Source organism: Stenella coeruleoalba (genome assembly GCF_951394435.1).
Source record: "Stenella coeruleoalba genome assembly, contig: scaffold_179, whole genome shotgun sequence".
NCBI lineage: Eukaryota > Metazoa > Chordata > Mammalia > Artiodactyla > Delphinidae > Stenella > Stenella coeruleoalba.
In genome coordinates this window covers 463,104-478,478 of record NW_027645996.1, presented here as the reverse complement: position 1 = coordinate 478,478, position 15,375 = coordinate 463,104, and positions in this window count along the sequence as shown.

Below are 15,375 nucleotides of genomic sequence, written 5' to 3'. Positions count from 1 at the left end.
CATGGTACGCATTACACGGGTCTCAACTCTCCAGGTTTAAGGTATTCTTCCTTCAGCTAAAACATGCATGTGGAACCCAAGTATGATCAACCATGTGAACGGGAGACGTGTTCAAATATGTCTCAGTTTTCCTCCCCTGGTACTCGGGTGCAACATACCAGACGCTTTACTAACACTCTCCCCACTTGGAGAGTCAGCGCCTTTAACCTCCTGTTTGGCCCAGTTTGCAATTTCTGCGGAAGATGAACAGGAATAGCGAGAACCAATGAGAGACTAGCTGGAGGTGTCTGGACGGGCAAATTTAACTCTCATTTCCCACCAGGAAGAGGAAATAACCAAAGCCTCAGCGTGCCGTGCCGGAACCAGATTAGGGCCTGAAGCCATCCAGCGGTGTTGCGGCCAGGTCACAAGAAAGCAACTTGAAGAAAGGAGCTCAGGGGCACTGTAATTCACAAACCTGCAGAGTTATAAATGACAGCTATCGTCCAAAAATAGACTGAAGTAAGGCTGCCAAGAGGACTTGAAAGCGGGGCAGAATTGCAGGAAACCGATTTCAGGAGGTAGACTGGAATTGCATTGAAAGCATAGGAAAAGAGGCAGAACGTCCACAATGATGCACTTGGCCAAAAAGGGCGTATGCGTTTTTTCCTGAATATATTCAGGAAAAAACGCATACGCCCTTTTTGGCCAACCAAGCAAGCTTGCAAAGGAAATCTGCACTACAATGAAGTCACACTTCCCCCCGGTCAAAAGGGCCATCTGAAAAAAGTGTAAAATCCAGAAAGGCAGGACAGGCCATGGAGAACTGGGAGCCTTGTTATGCTGATGGGCGGGATGTAAATTGCCAACAACCACTCGGGAGAAGTGTATGGTGTTTCCTGAAACATCTAAAAAACAAAGCAACAGAGCCTAGGGCACTTCCACTTATGGTCCTATAGCTTAGGGAAATTAAAATCAAAAAGACACAGCCACCCCAAAGTTTGGAACGGCTCTGTTTACAAGAACCTCGTTTACAGTACAAGTTCAACATCACAGAAAGTGAAAAATGGATAAAGAACTTGTGGTACTTACGTACAATGCAGTATCACTCAGCAATGAAATCTATGTCATCAGGCCCGTAGCAGCATAGTGAGTAGATTCAGGTACGATGATTCTAACTGAAATAAGTCACACAGAAAAAGAAACATCATAAGATATCACTAATACACGGAATGTAAACTTGGCTACACAGGAACTGAATTCCAAAACAGAACAGGTTCTCAAATTTAGAAAACCAACTTATGCTTGCTTAAGGGGAAAGGTGAGTTGGGTTGCTGCATAAAACCAGAGATTGAAATGAGCACAGATAAAGTTCCTTAAGCCAAATATGGAATAGACAAGAGCTACTCCTTGCTCAACGAAATGGACTCAACACCGCATATTAAATGCCTACGAATGTACTTGAATAGTAAATATCTTAAAACCTATGGATTGCTATGTTTCCGAAAGAGAATCAAGCATGTGTACAGGGGCATAAACGCAGCAGTGATAGGATTGGAGAGGTTCGGTGAGCAAATGAAGACCCTTTGAAGTCATATTGCATGGTACCCATTCCACGGGTTTCAACTACCCAGGTTTTAGGTATTCTTCCTTCAGCTAAAACATGCATGTGGAACCCAAGTATGTTCAACCATGTGAACGGGAGACGTGTTCAAATATGTCTCAGTTTTCCTCCCCTGGTACTCGGGTGCAACATTCCAGACGCTTTACTAACACTCTCCCCACTTGGAGAGTCAGCGCCTTTAACCTCCTGTTTGGCCCAGTTTGCAATTTCTGCGGAAGATGAACAGGAATAGCGAGAACCAATGAGAGGCTAGCTGGAGGTGTCTGGACGGGCAAATTTAACTCTCATTTCCCACCAGGAAGAGGAAATAACCAAAGGCTCAGCGTGCCGTACCGGAACCAGATTAAGGCCTGAAGCCATCCTGCGGTGTTGCGGCCAGCTCAAAAGAAAGCGAGTTGAAGAAAGGAGCTCAGGGGCACTGTAATTCACAAACCTGCAGAGTTATAAATGACAGCTATCGTCCAAAAATAGACTGAAGTAAGGCTGCCAAGAGGACTTGAAAGCGGGGCAGAATTGCAGGAAACCGATTTCAGGAGGTAGACTGGAATTGCATTGAAAGCATAGGAAAAGAGGCAGAACGTCCACAATGATGCACTTGGCCAAAAAGGGCGTATGCGTTTTTTCCTGAATATATTCAGGAAAAAACGCATACGCCCTTTTTGGCCAACCAAGCAAGCTTGCAAAGGAAATCTGCACTACAATGAAGTCTCACTTCCCCCCGGTCAAAAGGGCCATCTGAAAAAAGTGTAAAATCCAGAAAGGCAGGACAGGCCATGGAGAACTGGGAGCCTTGTTATGCTGATGGGCGGGATGTAAATTGCCAACAGACACTCGGGAGAAGTGTATGGTGTATCCTGAAACATCTAAAAAACAAAGCAACAGAGCCTAGGGCACTGCCACTTATGGTCCTATAGCTTAGGGAAATTAAAATCAAAAAGACACAGCCACCCCAAACTTTCGAACGGCTCTGTTTACAAGAACCTCGTTTACAGTACAAGTTCAACATCGCAGAAAGTGAAAAATGGATAAAGAAATTGTGGTATTTACTTACAAAGCAATATCACTCAGCAATGAAATCTGTGTCATCAGGCCCATAACAGCACAATGAGTGGATTCAGGTATGATGATTCTAACTGAAATAAGTCACACAGAAAAGAAACATCATAAGATATCAGTAATACACGGAATGTAAACTTGACTACACAGGAACTGAATTACAGAACAGAACAGGGTCTCAAATTTAGAAAACCAACTTATGCTTGCTTAAGGGTAAAGGTGAGTTGGGGTGCTGCATAAAACCAGAGATTGAAATGAGCACAGATAAAGTTCCTTAAGTCAAATATGGAATAGACAAGAGCTACTCCTTGCTCAACGAAATGGACTCAACACCGCATATTAAACGCCTAAGAATGTACCTGACTAGTAAGTATCAGAAAACCTATGGATTGCTATGTCTCCAAAAGAGAATCAAGCATGTGTACAGGGGCATAAACGCAGCAGTGATAGGATTGGAGACGTTCGGTGAGCAAATGAAGACCCTTTGAAGTCATATTGCATGGTACGCATTACACGGGTCTCAACTCTCCAGGTTTAAGGTATTCTTCCTTCAGCTAAAACATGCATGTGGAACCCAAGTATGATCAACCATGTGAACGGGAGACGTGTTCAAATATGTCTCAGTTTTCCTCCCCTGGTACTCGGGTGCAACATACCAGACGCTTTACTAACACTCTCCCCACTTGGAGAGTCAGCGCCTTTAACCTCCTGTTTGGCCCAGTTTGCAATTTCTGCGGAAGATGAACAGGAATAGCGAGAACCAATGAGAGACTAGCTGGAGGTGTCTGGACGGGCAAATTTAACTCTCATTTCCCACCAGGAAGAGGAAATAACCAAAGGCTCAGCGTGCCGTGCCGGAACCAGATTAGGGCCTGAAGCCATCCAGCGGTGTTGCGGCCAGGTCACAAGAAAGCAACTTGAAGAAAGGAGCTCAGGGGCACTGTAATTCACAAACCTGCAGAGTTATAAATGACAGCTATCGTCCAAAAATAGACTGAAGTAAGGCTGCCAAGAGGACTTGAAAGCGGGGCAGAATTGCAGGAAACCGATTTCAGGAGGTAGACTGGAATTGCATTGAAAGCATAGGAAAAGAGGCAGAACGTCCACAATGATGCACTTGGCCAAAAAGGGCGTATGCGTTTTTTCCTGAATATATTCAGGAAAAAACGCATACGCCCTTTTTGGCCAACCAAGCAAGCTTGCAAAGGAAATCTGCACTACAATGAAGTCACACTTCCCCCCGGTCAAAAGGGCCATCTGAAAAAAGTGTAAAATCCAGAAAGGCAGGACAGGCCATGGAGAACTGGGAGCCTTGTTATGCTGATGGGCGGGATGTAAATTGCCAACAACCACTCGGGAGAAGTGTATGGTGTTTCCTGAAACATCTAAAAAACAAAGCAACAGAGCCTAGGGCACTTCCACTTATGGTCCTATAGCTTAGGGAAATTAAAATCAAAAAGACACAGCCACCCCAAAGTTTGGAACGGCTCTGTTTACAAGAACCTCGTTTACAGTACAAGTTCAACATCGCAGAAAGTGAAAAATGGATAAAGAACTTGTGGTACTTACGTACAATGCAGTATCACTCAGCAATGAAATCTATGTCATCAGGCCCGTAGCAGCATAGAGAGTAGATTCAGGTACGATGATTCTAACTGAAATAAGTCACACAGAAAAAGAAACATCACAAGATATCACTAATACACGGAATGTAAACTTGGCTACACAGGAACTGAATTCCAAAACAGAACAGGTTCTCAAATTTAGAAAACCAACTTATGCTTGCTTAAGGGGAAAGGTGAGTTGGGTTGCTGCATAAAACCAGAGATTGAAATGAGCACAGATAAAGTTCCTTAAGCCAAATATGGAATAGACAAGAGCTACTCCTTGCTCAACGAAATGGACTCAACACCGCATATTAAATGCCTACGAATGTACCTGAATAGTAAATATCTTAAAACCTATGGATTGCTATGTCTCCGAAAGAGAATCAAGCATGTGTACAGGGGCATAAACGCAGCAGTGATAGGATTGGAGAGGTTCGGTGAGCAAATGAAGACCCTTTGAAGTCATATTGCATGGTACCCATTCCACGGGTTTCAACTACCCAGGTTTTAGGTATTCTTCCTTCAGCTAAAACATGCATGTGGAACCCAAGTATGATCAACCATGTGAACGGGAGACGTGTTCAAATATGTCTCAGTTTTCCTCCCCTGGTACTCAGGTGCAACATTCCAGACGCTTTACTAACACTCTCCCCACTTGGAGAGTCAGCGCCTTTAACCTCCTGTTTGGCCCAGTTTGCAATTTCTGCGGAAGATGAACAGGAATAGCGAGAACCAATGAGAGGCTAGCTGGAGGTGTCTGGACGGGCAAATTTAACTCTCATTTCCCACCAGGAAGAGGAAATAACCAAAGGCTCAGCGTGCCGTACCGGAACCAGATTAGGGCCTGAAGCCATCCTGCGGTGTTGCGGCCAGCTCAAAAGAAAGCGAGTTGAAGAAAGGAGCTCAGGGGCACTGTAATTCACAAACCTGCAGAGTTATAAATGACAGCTATCGTCCAAAAATAGACTGAAGTAAGGCTGCCAAGAGGACTTGAAAGCGGGGCAGAATTGCAGGAAACCGATTTCAGGAGGTAGACTGGAATTGCATTGAAAGCATAGGAAAAGAGGCAGAACGTCCACAATGATGCACTTGGCCAAAAAGGGCGTATGCGTTTTTTCCTGAATATATTCAGGAAAAAACGCATACGCCCTTTTTGGCCAACCAAGCAAGCTTGCAAAGGAAATCTGCACTACAATGAAGTCTCACTTCCCCCCGGTCAAAAGGGCCATCTGAAAAAAGTGTAAAATCCAGAAAGGCAGGACAGGCCATGGAGAACTGGGAGCCTTGTTATGCTGATGGGCGGGATGTAAATTGCCAACAACCACTCGGGAGAAGTGTATGGTGTTTCCTGAAACATCTAAAAAACAAAGCAACAGAGCCTAGGGCACTTCCACTTATGGTCCTATAGCTTAGGGAAATTAAAATCAAAAAGACACAGCCACCCCAAAGTTTGGGACCCCTCCGTTTACAAGAACCTCGTTTACCATACAAGTTCAACATCACAGAAAGTGAAAAATGGATAAAGAACTTGTGGTACTTACGTACAATACAGTATCACTCAGCAATGAAATCTATGTCATCAGGCCCGTAGCAGCATAATGAGTGTATTCAGGTACGATGATTCTAACTGAAATAAGTCACACAGAAAAAGAAACATCATAAGATATCACTAATACACGGAATGTAAACTTGGCTACACAGGAACTGCATTCCAAAACAGAACAGGGTCTCAAATTTACAAAACCAACTTATGCTTGCTTAAGGGGAAAGGTGAGTTGGGGTGCTGCATAAAACCAGAGATTGAAATGAGCACAGATAAAGTTCCTTAAGCCAAATATGGAATAGACAAGAGCTACTCCTTGCTCAACGAAATGGACTCAACACCCCATATTAAACGCCTAAGAATGTACCTGACTAGTAAGTATCTTAAAACCTATGGATTGCTATGTCTCCAAAGGAGAATCAAGCGTGTGTACAGGGGCATAAACGCAGCAGTGATAGGATTGGAGAGGTTTGGTGAGCAAATGAAGACCCTTTGAAGTCATATTGCATGGTACCCATTCCACGGGTCTCAACTCTCCAGGTTTAAGGTATTCTTCCTTCAGCTAAAACATGCATGTGGAACCCAGAGTATGATCAACCATGTGAACGGGAGACGTGTTCTAATATGTCTCAGTTTTCCTCCCCTGGTACTCGGGTGCAACATTCCAGACGCTTTACTAACACTCTTCCGACTTGGAGAGTCAGTCCCTTTAACCTCCTGTTTGGCCCAGTTTGCAATTTCTGCGGAAGATGAACAGGAATAGCGAGAACCAATGAGAGACTAGCTGGAGGTGTCTGGACGGGCAAATTTAACTCTCATTTCCCACCAGGAAGAGGAATTAACCAAAGGCTCAGCGTGCCGTGCCGGAACCAGATTAGGGCCTGAAGCCATCCTGCAGTGTTGCGGCCAGGTCACAAGAAAGCGAGTTGAAGAAAGGAGCTCAGGGGCACTGTAATTCACAAACCTGCAGAGTTATAAATGACAGCTATCGTCCAAAAATAGACTGAAGTAAGGCTGCCAAGAGGACTTGAAAGCGGGGCAGAATTGCAGGAAACCGATTTCAGGAGGTAGACTGGAATTGCATTGAAAGCATAGGAAAAGAGGCAGAACGTCCACAATGATGCACTTGGCCAAAAAGGGCGTATGCGTTTTTTCCTGAATATATTCAGGAAAAAACGCATACGCCCTTTTTGGCCAACCAAGCAAGCTTGCAAAGGAAATCTGCACTACAATGAAGTCTCACTTCCCCCCGGTCAAAAGGGCCATCTGAAAAAAGTGTAAAATCCAGAAAGGCAGGACAGGCCATGGAGAACTGGGAGCCTTGTTATGCTGATGGGCGGGATGTAAATTGCCAACAGACACTCGGGAGAAGTGTATGGTGTATCCTGAAACATCTAAAAAACAAAGCAATAGAGCCTAGGGCACTGCCACTTATGGTCCTATAGCTTAGGGAAATTAAAATCAAAAAGACACAGCCACCCCAAACTTTCGAACGGCTCTGTTTACAAGAACCTCGTTTACAGTACAAGTTCAACATCGCAGAAAGTGAAAAATGGATAAAGAAATTGTGGTATTTACTTACAAAGCAATATCACTCAGCAATGAAATCTGTGTCATCAGGCCCATAACAGCACAATGAGTGGATTCAGGTATGATGATTCTAACTGAAATAAGTCACACAGAAAAGAAACATCATAAGATATCAGTAATACACGGAATGTAAACTTGACTACACAGGAACTGAATTACAGAACAGAACAGGGTCTCAAATTTAGAAAACCAACTTATGCTTGCTTAAGGGTAAAGGTGAGTTGGGGTGCTGCATAAAACCAGAGATTGAAATGAGCACAGATAAAGTTCCTTAAGTCAAATATGGAATACACAAGAGCTACTCCTTGCTCAACGAAATGGACTCAACACCGCATATTAAACGCCTAAGAATGTACCTGACTAGTAAGTATCAGAAAACCTATGGATTGCTATGTCTCCAAAAGAGAATCAAGCATGTGTACAGGGGCATAAACGCAGCAGTGATAGGATTGGAGAGGTTCGGTGAGCAAATGAAGACCCTTTGAAGTCATATTGCATGGTACGCATTACACGGGTCTCAACTCTCCAGGTTTAAGGTATTCTTCCTTCAGCTAAAACATGCATGTGGAACCCAAGTATGATCAACCATGTGAACGGGAGACGTGTTCAAATATGTCTCAGTTTTCCTCCCCTGGTACTCGGGTGCAACATACCAGACGCTTTACTAACACTCTCCCCACTTGGAGAGTCAGCGCCTTTAACCTCCTGTTTGGCCCAGTTTGCAATTTCTGCGGAAGATGAACAGGAATAGCGAGAACCAATGAGAGACTAGCTGGAGGTGTCTGGACGGGCAAATTTAACTCTCATTTCCCACCAGGAAGAGGAAATAACCAAAGGCTCAGCGTGCCGTGCCGGAACAAGATTAGGGCCTGAAGCCATCCAGCGGTGTTGCGGCCAGGTCACAAGAAAGCAACTTGAAGAAAGGAGCTCAGGGGCACTGTAATTCACAAACCTGCAGAGTTATAAATGACAGCTATCGTCCAAAAATAGACTGAAGTAAGGCTGCCAAGAGGACTTGAAAGCGGGGCAGAATTGCAGGAAACCGATTTCAGGAGGTAGACTGGAATTGCATTGAAAGCATAGGAAAAGAGGCAGAACGTCCACAATGATGCACTTGGCCAAAAAGGGCGTATGCGTTTTTTCCTGAATATATTCAGGAAAAAACGCATACGCCCTTTTTGGCCAACCAAGCAAGCTTGCAAAGGAAATCTGCACTACAATGAAGTCTCACTTCCCCCCGGTCAAAAGGGCCATCTGAAAAAAGTGTAAAATCCAGAAAGGCAGGACAGGCCATGGAGAACTGGGAGCCTTGTTATGCTGATGGGCGGGATGTAAATTGCCAACAGACACTTGGGAGAAGTGTATGGTGTATCCTGAAACATCTAAAAAACAAAGCAACAGAGCCTAGGGCACTGCCACTTATGGTCCTATAGCTTAGGGAAATTAAAATCAAAAAGACACAGCCACCCCAAACTTTCGAACGGCTCTGTTTACAAGAACCTCGTTTACAGTACAAGTTCAACATCGCAGAAAGTGAAAAATGGATAAAGAAATTGTGGTATTTACTTACAAAGCAATATCACTCAGCAATGAAATCTGTGTCATCAGGCCCATAACAGCACAATGAGTGGATTCAGGTATGATGATTCTAACTGAAATAAGTCACACAGAAAAGAAACATCATAAGATATCAGTAATACACGGAATGTAAACTTGACTACACAGGAACTGAATTACAGAACAGAACAGGGTCTCAAATTTAGAAAACCAACTTATGCTTGCTTAAGGGTAAAGGTGAGTTGGGGTGCTGCATAAAACCAGAGATTGAAATGAGCACAGATAAAGTTCCTTAAGTCAAATATGGAATAGACAAGAGCTACTCCTTGCTCAACGAAATGGACTCAACACCGCATATTAAACGCCTAAGAATGTACCTGACTAGTAAGTATCAGAAAACCTATGGATTGCTATGTCTCCAAAAGAGAATCAAGCATGTGTACAGGGGCATAAACGCAGCAGTGATAGGATTGGAGAGGTTCGGTGAGCAAATGAAGACCCTTTGAAGTCATATTGCATGGTACGCATTACACGGGTCTCAACTCTCCAGGTTTAAGGTATTCTTCCTTCAGCTAAAACATGCATGTGGAACCCAAGTATGATCAACCATGTGAACGGGAGACGTGTTCAAATATGTCTCAGTTTTCCTCCCCTGGTACTCGGGTGCAACATACCAGACGCTTTACTAACACTCTCCCCACTTGGAGAGTCAGCGCCTTTAACCTCCTGTTTGGCCCAGTTTGCAATTTCTGCGGAAGATGAACAGGAATAGCGAGAACCAATGAGAGACTAGCTGGAGGTGTCTGGACGGGCAAATTTAACTCTCATTTCCCACCAGGAAGAGGAAATAACCAAAGGCTCAGCGTGCCGTGCCGGAACAAGATTAGGGCCTGAAGCCATCCAGCGGTGTTGCGGCCAGGTCACAAGAAAGCAACTTGAAGAAAGGAGCTCAGGGGCACTGTAATTCACAAACCTGCAGAGTTATAAATGACAGCTATCGTCCAAAAATAGACTGAAGTAAGGCTGCCAAGAGGACTTGAAAGCGGGGCAGAATTGCAGGAAACCGATTTCAGGAGGTAGACTGGAATTGCATTGAAAGCATAGGAAAAGAGGCAGAACGTCCACAATGATGCACTTGGCCAAAAAGGGCGTATGCGTTTTTTCCTGAATATATTCAGGAAAAAACGCATACGCCCTTTTTGGCCAACCAAGCAAGCTTGCAAAGGAAATCTGCACTACAATGAAGTCACACTTCCCCCCGGTCAAAAGGGCCATCTGAAAAAAGTGTAAAATCCAGAAAGGCAGGACAGGCCATGGAGAACTGGGAGCCTTGTTATGCTGATGGGCGGGATGTAAATTGCCAACCACCACTCGGGAGAAGTGTATGGTGTTTCCTGAAACATCTAAAAAACAAAGCAACAGAGCCTAGGGCACTTCCACTTATGGTCCTATAGCTTAGGGAAATTAAAATCAAAAAGACACAGCCACCCCAAAGTTTGGAACGGCTCTGTTTACAAGAACCTCGTTTACAGTACAAGTTCAACATCGCAGAAAGTGAAAAATGGATAAAGAACTTGTGGTACTTACGTACAATGCAGTATCACTCAGCAATGAAATCTATGTCATCAGGCCCGTAGCAGCATAGTGAGTAGATTCAGGTACGATGATTCTAACTGAAATAAGTCACACAGAAAAAGAAACATCACAAGATATCACTAATACACGGAATGTAAACTTGGCTACACAGGAACTGAATTCCAAAACAGAACAGGTTCTCAAATTTAGAAAACCAACTTATGCTTGCTTAAGGGGAAAGGTGAGTTGGGTTGCTGCATAAAACCAGAGATTGAAATGAGCACAGATAAAGTTCCTTAAGCCAAATATGGAATAGACAAGAGCTACTCCTTGCTCAACGAAATGGACTCAACACCGCATATTAAATGCCTACGAATGTACCTGAATAGTAAATATCTTAAAACCTATGGATTGCTATGTCTCCGAAAGAGAATCAAGCATGTGTACAGGGGCATAAACGCAGCAGTGATAGGATTGGAGAGGTTCGGTGAGCAAATGAAGACCCTTTGAAGTCATATTGCATGGTACCCATTCCACGGGTTTCAACTACCCAGGTTTTAGGTATTCTTCCTTCAGCTAAAACATGCATGTGGAACCCAAGTATGATCAACCATGTGAACGGGAGACGTGTTCAAATATGTCTCAGTTTTCCTCCCCTGGTACTCAGGTGCAACATTCCAGACGCTTTACTAACACTCTCCCCACTTGGAGAGTCAGCGCCTTTAACCTCCTGTTTGGCCCAGTTTGCAATTTCTGCGGAAGATGAACAGGAATAGCGAGAACCAATGAGAGGCTAGCTGGAGGTGTCTGGACGGGCAAATTTAACTCTCATTTCCCACCAGGAAGAGGAAATAACCAAAGGCTCAGCGTGCCGTACCGGAACCAGATTAGGGCCTGAAGCCATCCTGCGGTGTTGCGGCCAGCTCAAAAGAAAGCGAGTTGAAGAAAGGAGCTCAGGGGCACTGTAATGCACAAACCTGCAGAGTTACAAATGACAGCTATCGTCCAAAAATAGACTGAAGTAAGGCTGCCAAGAGGACTTGAAAGCGGGGCAGAATTGCAGGAAACCGATTTCAGGAGGTAGACTGGAATTGCATTGAAAGCATAGGAAAAGAGGCAGAACGTCCACAATGATGCACTTGGCCAAAAAGGGCGTATGCGTTTTTTCCTGAATATATTCAGGAAAAAACGCATACGCCCTTTTTGGCCAACCAAGCAAGCTTGCAAAGGAAATCTGCACTACAATGAAGTCTCACTTCCCCCCGGTCAAAAGGGCCATCTGAAAAAAGTGTAAAATCCAGAAAGGCAGGACAGGCCATGGAGAACTGGGAGCCTTGTTATGCTGATGGGCGGGATGTAAATTGCCAACAACCACTCGGGAGAAGTGTATGGTGTTTCCTGAAACATCTAAAAAACAAAGCAACAGAGCCTAGGGCACTTCCACTTATGGTCCTAAAGCTTAGGGAAATTAAAATCAAAAAGACACAGCCACCCCAAAGTTTGGAACGGCTCTGTTTACAAGAACCTCGTTTACAGTACAAGTTCAACATCGCAGAAAGTGAAAAATGGATAAAGAACTTGTGGTACTTACGTACAATGCAGTATCACTCAGCAATGAAATCTATGTCATCAGGCCCGTAGCAGCATAGTGAGTAGATTCAGGTACGATGATTCTAACTGAAATAAGTCACACAGAAAAAGAAACATCATAAGATATCACTAATACATGGAATGTAAACTTGGCTACACAGGAACTGAATTGCAGAACAGAACAGGGTCTCAAATTTAGAAAACCAACCTATGCTTGCTTAAGGGTAAAGGTGAGTTGGGGTGCTGCATAAAACCAGAGATTGAAATGAGCACAGATAAAGTTCCTTAGGCCAAATATGGAATAGACAAGAGCTACTCCTTGCTCAACGAAATGGACTCAACACCGCATATTAAACGCCTAAGAATGTACCTGACTAGTATGTATCGGAAAACCTATGGATTGCTATGTCTCCAAAAGAGAATCAAGCATGTGTACAGGGGCATAAACGCAGCAGTGGTAGGATTGGAGAGGTTCGGTGAGCAAATGAAGACCCTTTGAAGTCATATTGCATGGTACCCATTACACGGGTCTCAACTCTCCAGGTTTAAGGTATTCTTCCTTCAGCTAAAACATGCATGTGGAACCCAAGTATGATCAACCATGTGAACGGGAGACGTGTTCAAATATGTCTCAGTTTTCCTCCCCTGGTACTCGGGTGCAACATTCCAGACGCTTTACTAACACTCTCCCCACTTGGAGAGTCAGCGCCTTTAACCTCCTGTTTGGCCCAGTTTGCAATTTCTGCGGAAGATGAACAGGAATAGCGAGAACCAATGAGAGACTAGCTGGAGGTGTCTGGACGGGCAAATTTAACTCTCATTTCCCACCAGGAAGAGGAATTAACCAAAGGCTCTGCATGCCGTGCCGGAACCAGATTAGGGCCTGAAGCCATCCTGCGGTGTTGCGGCCAGGTCACAAGAAAGCGAGTTGAAGAAAGGAGCTCAGGGGCACTGTAATTCACAAACCTGCAGAGTTATAAATGACAGCTATCGTCCAAAAATAGACTGAAGTAAGGCTGCCAAGAGGACTTGAAAGCGGGGCAGAATTGCAGGAAACCGATTTCAGGAGGTAGACTGGAATTGCATTGAAAGCATAGGAAAAGAGGCAGAACGTCCACAATGATGCACTTGGCCAAAAAGGGCGTATGCGTTTTTTCCTGAATATATTCAGGAAAAAACGCATACGCCCTTTTTGGCCAACCAAGCAAGCTTGCAAAGGAAATCTGCACTACAATGAAGTCTCACTTCCCCCCGGTCAAAAGGGCCATCTGAAAAAAGTGTAAAATCCAGAAAGGCAGGACAGGCCATGGAGAACTGGGAGCCTTGTTATGCTGATGGGCGGGATGTAAATTGCCAACAGACACTTGGGAGAAGTGTATGGTGTTTCCTGAAACATCTAAAAAACAAAGCAACAGAGCCTAGGGCACTTCCACTTATGGTCCTATAGCTTAGGGAAATTAAAATCAAAAACACACAGCCACCCCAAAGTTTGGAACGCCTCCGTTTACAAGAACCTCGTTTACAGTACAAGTTCAATATCACAGAAAGTGAAAAATGGATAAAGAAGTTGTGGTACTTACGTACAATGCAGAATCACTCAGCAATGAAATCTATGTCATCAGGCCCGTAGCAGCATAATGAGTGGATTCAGGTACGATGATTCTAACTGAAATAAGTCACACAGAAAAAGAAACATCATAAGATATCACTAATACACGGAATGTAAACTTGGCTACACAGGAACTGCATTCCAAAACAGAACAGGGTCTCAAATTTAGAAAACCAACTTATGCTTGCTTAAGGGGAAAGGAGAGTTGGGGTGCTGCATAAAACCAGAGATTGAAATGAGCACAGATAAAGTTCCTTAAGCCAAATATGGAATAGACAAGAGCTACTCCTTGCTCAACGAAATGGACTCAACACCGCATATTAAACGCCTAAGAATGTACCTGACTAGTAAGTATCTTAAAACCTATGGATTGCTATGTCTCCAAAAGAGAATCAAGCGTGTGTACAGGGGCATAAACGCAGCAGTGATAGGATTGGAGAGGTTCGGTGAGCAAATGAAGACCCTTTGAAGTCATATTGCATGGTACCCATTCCACGGGTCTCAACTCTCCAGGTGTAAGGTATTCTTCCTCTAGCTAAAACATGCATGTGGAACCCAGAGTATGATCAACCATGTGAACGGGAGACGTGTTCAATATGTCTCAGTTTTCCTCCCCTTTTACTCGGGTGCAACATTCCAGACGCTTTACTAACACTCTCCCGACTTGGAGAGTCAGTCCCTTTAACCTCCTGTTTGGCCCAGTTTGCAATTTCTGCGGAAGATGAACAGGAATAGCAAGAACCAATGAGAGGCTAGCTGGAGGTGTCTGGACGGGCAAATTTAACTCTCATTTCCCAACAGGAAGAGGAAATAACCAAAGGCTCAGCGTGCCGTACCGGAACCAGATTAGGGCCTGAAGCCATCCTGCGGTGTTGCGGCCAGCTCAAAAGAAAGCGAATTGAAGAAAGGAGCTCAGGGGCACTGTAATTCACAAACCTGCAGAGTTATAAATGACAGCTATCGTCCAAAAATAGACTGAAGTAAGGCTGCCAAGAGGACTTGAAAGCGGGGCAGAATTGCAGGAAACCGATTTCAGGAGGTAGACTGGAATTGCATTGAAAGCATAGGAAAAGAGGCAGAACGTCCACAATGATGCACTTGGCCAAAAAGGGCGTATGCGTTTTTTCCTGAATATATTCAGGAAAAAACGCATACGCACTTTTTGGCCAACCAAGCAAGCTTGCAAAGGAAATCTGCACTACAATGAAGTCTCACTTCCCCCCGGTCTAAAGGGCCATCTGAAAAAAGTGTAAAATCCAGAAAGGCAGGACAGGCCATGGAGAACTGGGAGCCTTGTTATGCTGATGGGCGGAATGTAAATTGCCAACAGACACTCCGGAGAAGTGTATGGTGTTTCCTGAAACATCTAAAAAACAAAGCAACAGAGCCTAGGGCACTGCCACTTATGGTCCTATAGCTTAGGGAAATTAAAATCAAAAAGACACAGCCACCCCAAAGTTTGGAACGCCTCCGTTTACAAGAACCTCGTTTACAGTACAAGTTCAACATCGCAGAAAGTGAAAAATGGATAAAGAACTTGTGGTACTTACGTACAATGCAGTATCACTCAGCAATGAAATCTGTGTCATCAGGCCCTTAGCATCACAATGAGTGGATTCAGGTATGATGATTCTAACTGAAATAA